The following is a 6489-nucleotide window of genomic DNA, read 5'->3' as shown; positions in this document are numbered from 1 at the left end:
GTCTGAGTTCACTTATTACTTTTTAGGTTGGAAGGCCCAAGAGGGAGGAAAATTGGAGGTTCTAGTACTTATTTTATATTTCCCATGTACCAGGTATAGTAAGCAAGCCACTTGGGACAAGGCCCAGAGCAACCACGTTAATAGGCCACAGAGCAAGTCGTGCAGTCCGGCCCCTGCAGCCCTGAAACACATGTCCTCATCAGCTCCGTAGTTACCAGTGGATGTTGTAGGGATTTATGGGACTGTGTGCTCCTGTGGGGGCTGGGATGTGTGTGTTTAAATCCACATCTTCAGAAATTCGGCTAGAACCACAGCCACTGATTGTGTGCATGGAGGCAGAGGAGGGGAGGCTTGCAGACTCTAGTCCAGCTTGTGAGGAGCTCAGAAGTTGCTCCTTCTCTCCTTAAAATACCAGAGCTGAGGGTGCTGAAAACCCACTGCTCTTCTTAGATCCACAAGAAAACTGAGGCGGAAAGCTGCTCCCAACCCAGAGAGGCAGCCGGGCAGGCTTAGAAAGTCACACCTCCCAGGGCAGAACCGTCTTTTGTAATAACCCCGGGGGCAGGCAGATTTAACAGGTCCCTGAGGCCAGCGGGAGGCTCAGTGTGGGGAAATCTGAGTGTGACAACTCCAGGGGGCCAGTCAGATGGGCCCCCTGCTCTTTTCCATGCATTTTACCTCCAAGAACGTGTCCTGTTCTCAGAATGAAGGTCAGAGGAAATTCCTCATGCTTCCTGCCTGGAAAGGAGAAAATAACTCTATTAAAATACACCCAGAACATTCTGTTTCATTGGGGGAAGTTGTTTTTTGTTTGTTTTTTTAATGAAAAATTATTTTACCAGAGCCTAACCAACCTGGGAGAAGGGAAATCCCTTCTGTCTCACCCAAATTGGGGTGGGGGGAAAGAGACACACTTGTGGAGGTCACAGCTCAGGGCACAGGCTCAATGAGAACTAATCACAGGACTGCAGATGCCCTGCTCTGTCCCACTCCCCCAACACCTTACCTCCATGACAGTAAGGCCCCTGTGTAATAACAGGAATAAAACTAAAAGAAGTAAATGTCTCAGGAGTGTCTAGGGAAAACCCAAAGACAGCGGGGAGATGAAAACAAGGACACACAGGCTGTTTTAGCCTCTCACACCAATAGCTGTAGCAAACTACACACAGCCCAACCCCAGTATATAAACAGACAACCTCACAGAAGAAATTATTCATTTTGGGTCTTTTACCCAGTGCATTCCATGGTGCATTCTCGCCTAGAATTGAGTGGAAGCAAGTCCATCTCAGAAGGGACATAACTGAAGAGGGATGGCTTCCCAGACTCTGAGGGGCAGAGAGAGCACCAGCCTGGGTGAGAGCACGGTGAGGGGTGGGGTAGGGGGTGGGCTGCCTTCTTCCCCAAATAAGGAACCTTCCTGAGGCCAGCACAGTAGGAGGGAGGGCCATGGGGTGGAAGCAGACAGACTTCTTTCTGAGAACTGATGGGATGCCTCAAAGGGACCATTCAGGTGCCCAAACTGGGCCCTGAGGGTGGGAGCCAGTTGGTCTGACTCAGAGCCCAGGACTGAGGTGGGCGCACAGCAGGCCGGTCTTACTTGGCCGGATCCATTTCACTTCTCCGAAGCCCTGTGTAAAACATGAAATGTGGACGGCCTGGTGAGCACAGCTCTGCCCTCAAGACCTGTTTCAACTCCTCTCTTCCCGGAAAACAGCATCTCTAAGCCCATCCTTGGTGACCTTACAGAGATCACACAAGTGGCCCAGGGTAGTGACCGGGAACATGTTCCTTCCTGCAGGCAAACCCTGACGTCCACTGATGCATCATATACTGGCAAAGAGTAAGTCCCTGTGCATTGGTCTAACAGCTGCCAAAGGCCCAAGTGGTGTTGTGTGGGACATGCAGGGGTGCAGGAGTGTAGGCAGTGCAAAAGTAACTGATGACAGGCGTGCAGGGGCTGTGGAGGGTGCAGGCAGTTCAGGGGATGCGGGAGTGGAGGGATGCAGAATTGCAGAGAGTAGCAGGGGTGCAAATGTGCAGGGAGTGTAGGGATGCAGGGAGATGCTCAGGAACGTGGCCAGGATTAGAAGGCAAGTGCACATCCTTGCAGTCAGCCTGACCCCGGGAGGCTAGTACAATGCTTTGGGGCGGCGGCGGCGGCGGCGGCGGCGGCGGCGGTGGTGGTTGGGAGGCTGCCCGGGCAAGCCGGTCGTTTTCTTCTCTTCCCTGCAGCCTGGCCTGGGGTGGGGCTTGGCCGCCAGAGATTCGCCAGATGTTGGACTCCAGGTAAGCTTGCTCCTGGGAGGTGGGGCGGTTATGTCAGGGGGCGGCGGCAGCGGCAGCGGCAGAGGGGCGGAGCGGGGCTGCCCCTGGCGAACTGGTGGAATAGCTGCCTTTTCCCGGCTGCCGGGCCTGGGAGCGGCCTCTGCTTCCCCAGGTGGCCGGACACGCCTGCCCCCTCAGCTTGCTGAGTGGGGAGCGGAGGCGGTGTCTTTAAGCTGCGGGGCCCACGAGGGGAGGGGGGCTGCCGAGGGGAAGCCGGTCAATTCGCTCCGCTCTCCCCGGCGGCGGAGCCAGGGGCGGCTTCTTCTGCCCTAGAGGCGGGACGCGGGTCTCTAGGTGAGCTTGCTCCTGGGAGGCGGGGCGGCGGCGGCAGGGGGAGGGGATGTGTTCCAGGGAGCTGCTCGATTTCTTCTTTCCCCCGCGGCCTGGCCTGGGGGCGACCTCTGCCGCCGGAGATTTGCCTGAGATCCGACTCCAGGTGAGCTTGCTCCTGGGAGATGGGTGCGGTGCGGTCAGAGGGCCGGTAAGGTGGTGGCTGAGGGCATAGGGAGGCTGCCCCGGAGGAACTTGTGGATTAGCTCCCTGTCTGCACTGCGTGGCCTGAAGGTGGCCTTTGCTGCGCCAGGTCCCGGGACACCCCTGTCCCACTTTGCCTGCTGGGGGCGGGAGGCAGGGTAATAAGGGTGCAGGGGTGGCGGTTGTCGGGACCCTGCAGCGGGGGAGTGGGCCCATTTGTTCCCATCTTCCCCGCGGCTTGTCCTGGGGGCGGTCGCTGTTGCCCTGGGTTACGAGACACGTGTATCCTAGTCGGCCTGACCCCGGGAGTTGGACTTGGTACGTTGGGGGTGGTGGCAGCAGCGGCAGGTTTTCCCATGGAGCTTGTCCATTTGCTCGCACTTCCCCCCATGGTTTGCCCTGGGGTCGGTCCCTGTTGTCCCAAGATCGCCGGACGTCCAACTCCAGGTCAGCCTGCTCCATAGAGGAGGCCACTTTGAAGTCAGGGGCAAGAGTGGTGGCTGCTGCGGGGGTAGGGGCTGCCTTGGGGAGCTGGTGGATTGGCTCCCGTCTCCCTGATGGCCTGGTGTAGGCGTGGCCTCTCCTGCCTCAGATCACCAGACACACCTGTCCCACTCAGCCTGCTGGGGGAGGGGCGCCCTGGGCGGTGACTTTAAGGTGCGGGGGTGGCGACGGCGGGGGTAGAAGACATGCAGCGTGGAGCCTGTCAATTTGCTCTCCTCTTCCCTGCGGCAAATCCTGGGGGCGTCCTCTGCTGCCCAAGAAGCCGGATGCCCGTCTCCATGTCAGCTTGCTCCTGGGAGGCGGGCGCCATGCGGTCGAGGGGCAGAGGCAGCTGCGACGGCCGGCTGCCCCGCCTAATGGGGCCACTTCTTCTCCTCTCCCCTGACCTGGCCTGGGGACGGCCTCTCCCCCCCAAGATTCGCCTGACACCCCACACCCGGTCTGGTTGCTCCTGGGAGGTGGGCGCTGTGAGATCAGGGGGTGGAGAGGACAGGGGGCTGCCCCTGGTGAGCTGGAGGATAAGCTCCCATCTCTCTGGAGGCCTGACGTGGGGGCGGCCTCTGCTGCCCCTCATTCCCAGGTCACACTTCTCCGGGTCATATTTCCCCGGGATTGCAGTAGGGTGCGGGGGCATCGGTGTGTTGGCGGGGGTATGGAGCCTGCAGCTTGGGAGCTGGTGGTTTAGCTCTCAGCTCTTCCGCAGCTTGGCCTGAGGGCAGCCTCTGTTGCCCAAGGTCGCAAAGCATTTTCCCTGACAGGTTAGCCACCGGAGGTGGGCAGGATGGGCTGACAGGGTTGAGGCAGCCGCCAAGGCAGCGACGGAGGGGGCTGTCCCTGGCCAGCTGGTCAATTTGTTCCCATCTCAACCTTTGCTGCCCCAGTTTCACAGAACTCCCTTCTCTAGTTTATTCTTCTCCTGGGAGGTGGGCGCAGTGCATGCAGCCCAAGGTCTGGGCTTTCCCCTGGGGAGGGGCAGAACTCTCTTTTTCTCCTTTGTCTTTATTCTTCAGCGAAGTGGTTACTGGATGCAATTCTTAATTCTGAGAATGTGTAGCCTGTGTTACGGGAGAGCTGCTGGACAAGTGAATTTTCTGGGTGGATTTTCACATCAGCTGATGCCCCAGGCAGGCAGGAAAGCTATTGCTCAGAGCTTCTTAGTCTGGAGTTGGCTGTGGCCCCGCAATCCTCACCACGCTTTTTAAAAATGTGTTACTCCCCTCTTTTTCCTAGGTGACATTTTAGGTTATTGGGTCACAGATTGCTGGCACACTCATCCCTGTTCTCAAACATCTTTTAAACATGGGTGAAGTGATAAGTAGGGGAAGATGATTTACTGAAAGGTAAGAATACTTAAATTCGCATTAAAGCTACATTCTGTCAATCTTTCTCAAATGATTTTTCTCTGATTCTAAATCCACGACCTAGTGAATGTTGTACTCCTGTGTAAATCATTGATCTTCACATCACATTTGTTGAGTGGTCAACGAGATTTGTTAATTAGATTATTCCTGAAAGGAAAAGTTCTGGCTTTTCAGAATTCCTTGTCTGATGTCACCCAGGCAGTCACAGTAGAAGACAGAGCTGATATAAAAATCCCTCAGCTGCCTGAACTGCAAATCTTCTGGGATTACTGATCCCTGAAATGCAGGTGACTCTTGATGATAATCTGGGGGATGGTTTATATGATCAGATTCTTCCAGTCCTATAAATGGGTTCCATGGCCCCAGCCCCGGGAGAACTGGTCATAAGGGCCATATCGTGAAGGGTGGGATGGGAAGGCAAGGTGTAAGAGCTGGAATCACTGAGCTTCCACACTCACTAAACACAGACTCCAGAGCCTAATTGTCAGATTCTGTTCTGGATTTGAGAGTGTGTTCATACATGATTCTTGCCCTTCTGGAGTCACTGCCTGGGTGGAAGTAACCTATACATAGATCTGTGGAGGATGACAATTAAGTAGATGGGCTTTTATGGTTCTCAGAGTGCCCAGGCTTGCTCTTCCAGGCACTCGTGGGACTAACGAGAGTCATGTTATTCACTGATTCACCGATTTATTACCCTTGAATTGATCACTCGTCCCACAGTAAGTGAAACAAGGGATCAGGAAGCTGAGTTTTGTCCCCTCTCCTATCACTGATTGTATCTGTCAGTCGGGCGCCCTGCGTATGCATTGTGAAATGGTGGTATTTCGTGCCCAATGGGGCAGCCCTGTCAGTTCTGAGAATCAGGGTAGACACGTGGGTAGGACAGCACCCTGACACACATGGCACCCCCCTACCCCGTGAGACAGCATTGTCGATGCTCAGGTGACCCGATGTAGACCGCGGTGCTAAACCTGAGCATGTTTAGTGATCCTGGTGGCTATGGAAATACAGACTACCGGTCGCTACCTCTGGAGACTCTGAGGGTGTGCACCCCAGAATACTGCATTTTAAGAAGCAATTTAACTAATTCTGATGAAGAGATCTGAGTGTCCCACTGAGAAACACTGGTGTGCGAGGCACCAATATTGAGGATTCTCAGGGAACGATGTCTTTTCAGGATGGTCCAAGGGCCCTCAATTGAGACTTTTGCCTTGGGTTTAATTGTATGTGTTCAGAAGAGATGTCTTTCACTTCCAGTGCTTGTCAGCATGCTCTGTGCAGGGATTTGCTCCCAGTAGATGGCAAAAACTATGACTCTTCAGGTCACCGATCTACAGTGTGAACTATATTTTATTTTGGTTTTCTTTATAGCAATGCAGAGTCTCCCGAGAAGAGATTCAGACTGAACAGCTTTGTGTCAGTCTTTGGAAGACTGCTGCTGCCTAAGGTGTTCTCTGGCAGCGCAATGATGAATCTAGGCCCCTCTTTCACTGCTACATCAATGAAGTGGACCACTTGGACAAGGCCAAAGCTGGTATCCCTACCATAGCCCTTTACAGTGATATTCGGCTACAAGAAGTCATCAGATGCAGCAGGTGGCCAGAGGAGGAGCCGAACAGACTCATGAAATGTGACATCCCCAACTTCATCAACACGGACCAGAACTCTTCCTTTGGGGAAGATGATCTCCTGATTTTGTAACTACCGATTGTTCTAGAAAATAAGCCAGTTGCCGAGAACTCACACAAAGACTTGAATTGAGAAACGTGCTTTGTCAGGTATCTTTCTGAAGATGTGAAGTCTGTCTTTGTATGGCAGGAAT

At 54.4% G+C, this 6489-nt stretch overlaps 1 long non-coding RNA gene across 1 annotated transcript; it reads left to right on the top strand.

The window, feature by feature from the left end:
- Positions 1-2656: 2656 nt before the first annotated feature.
- On the top strand, positions 2657-6264 carry LOC140687018 (uncharacterized). The gene is made up of 3 exons (XR_012061021.1): positions 2657-2761; positions 4534-4643; positions 6039-6264. It is a non-coding gene; the product is annotated as an uncharacterized lncRNA (long non-coding RNA).
- Positions 6265-6489: the final 225 nt, after the last annotated feature.

The sequence above is a fragment of the Vicugna pacos genome, chromosome 18 (assembly GCF_048564905.1).
Source record: "Vicugna pacos chromosome 18, VicPac4, whole genome shotgun sequence".
Classification (NCBI taxonomy): Eukaryota; Metazoa; Chordata; class Mammalia; order Artiodactyla; family Camelidae; genus Vicugna; species Vicugna pacos.
Note: the sequence above shows the minus strand (reverse complement) of the source record. Positions and strands in the feature narration are given on the sequence as shown.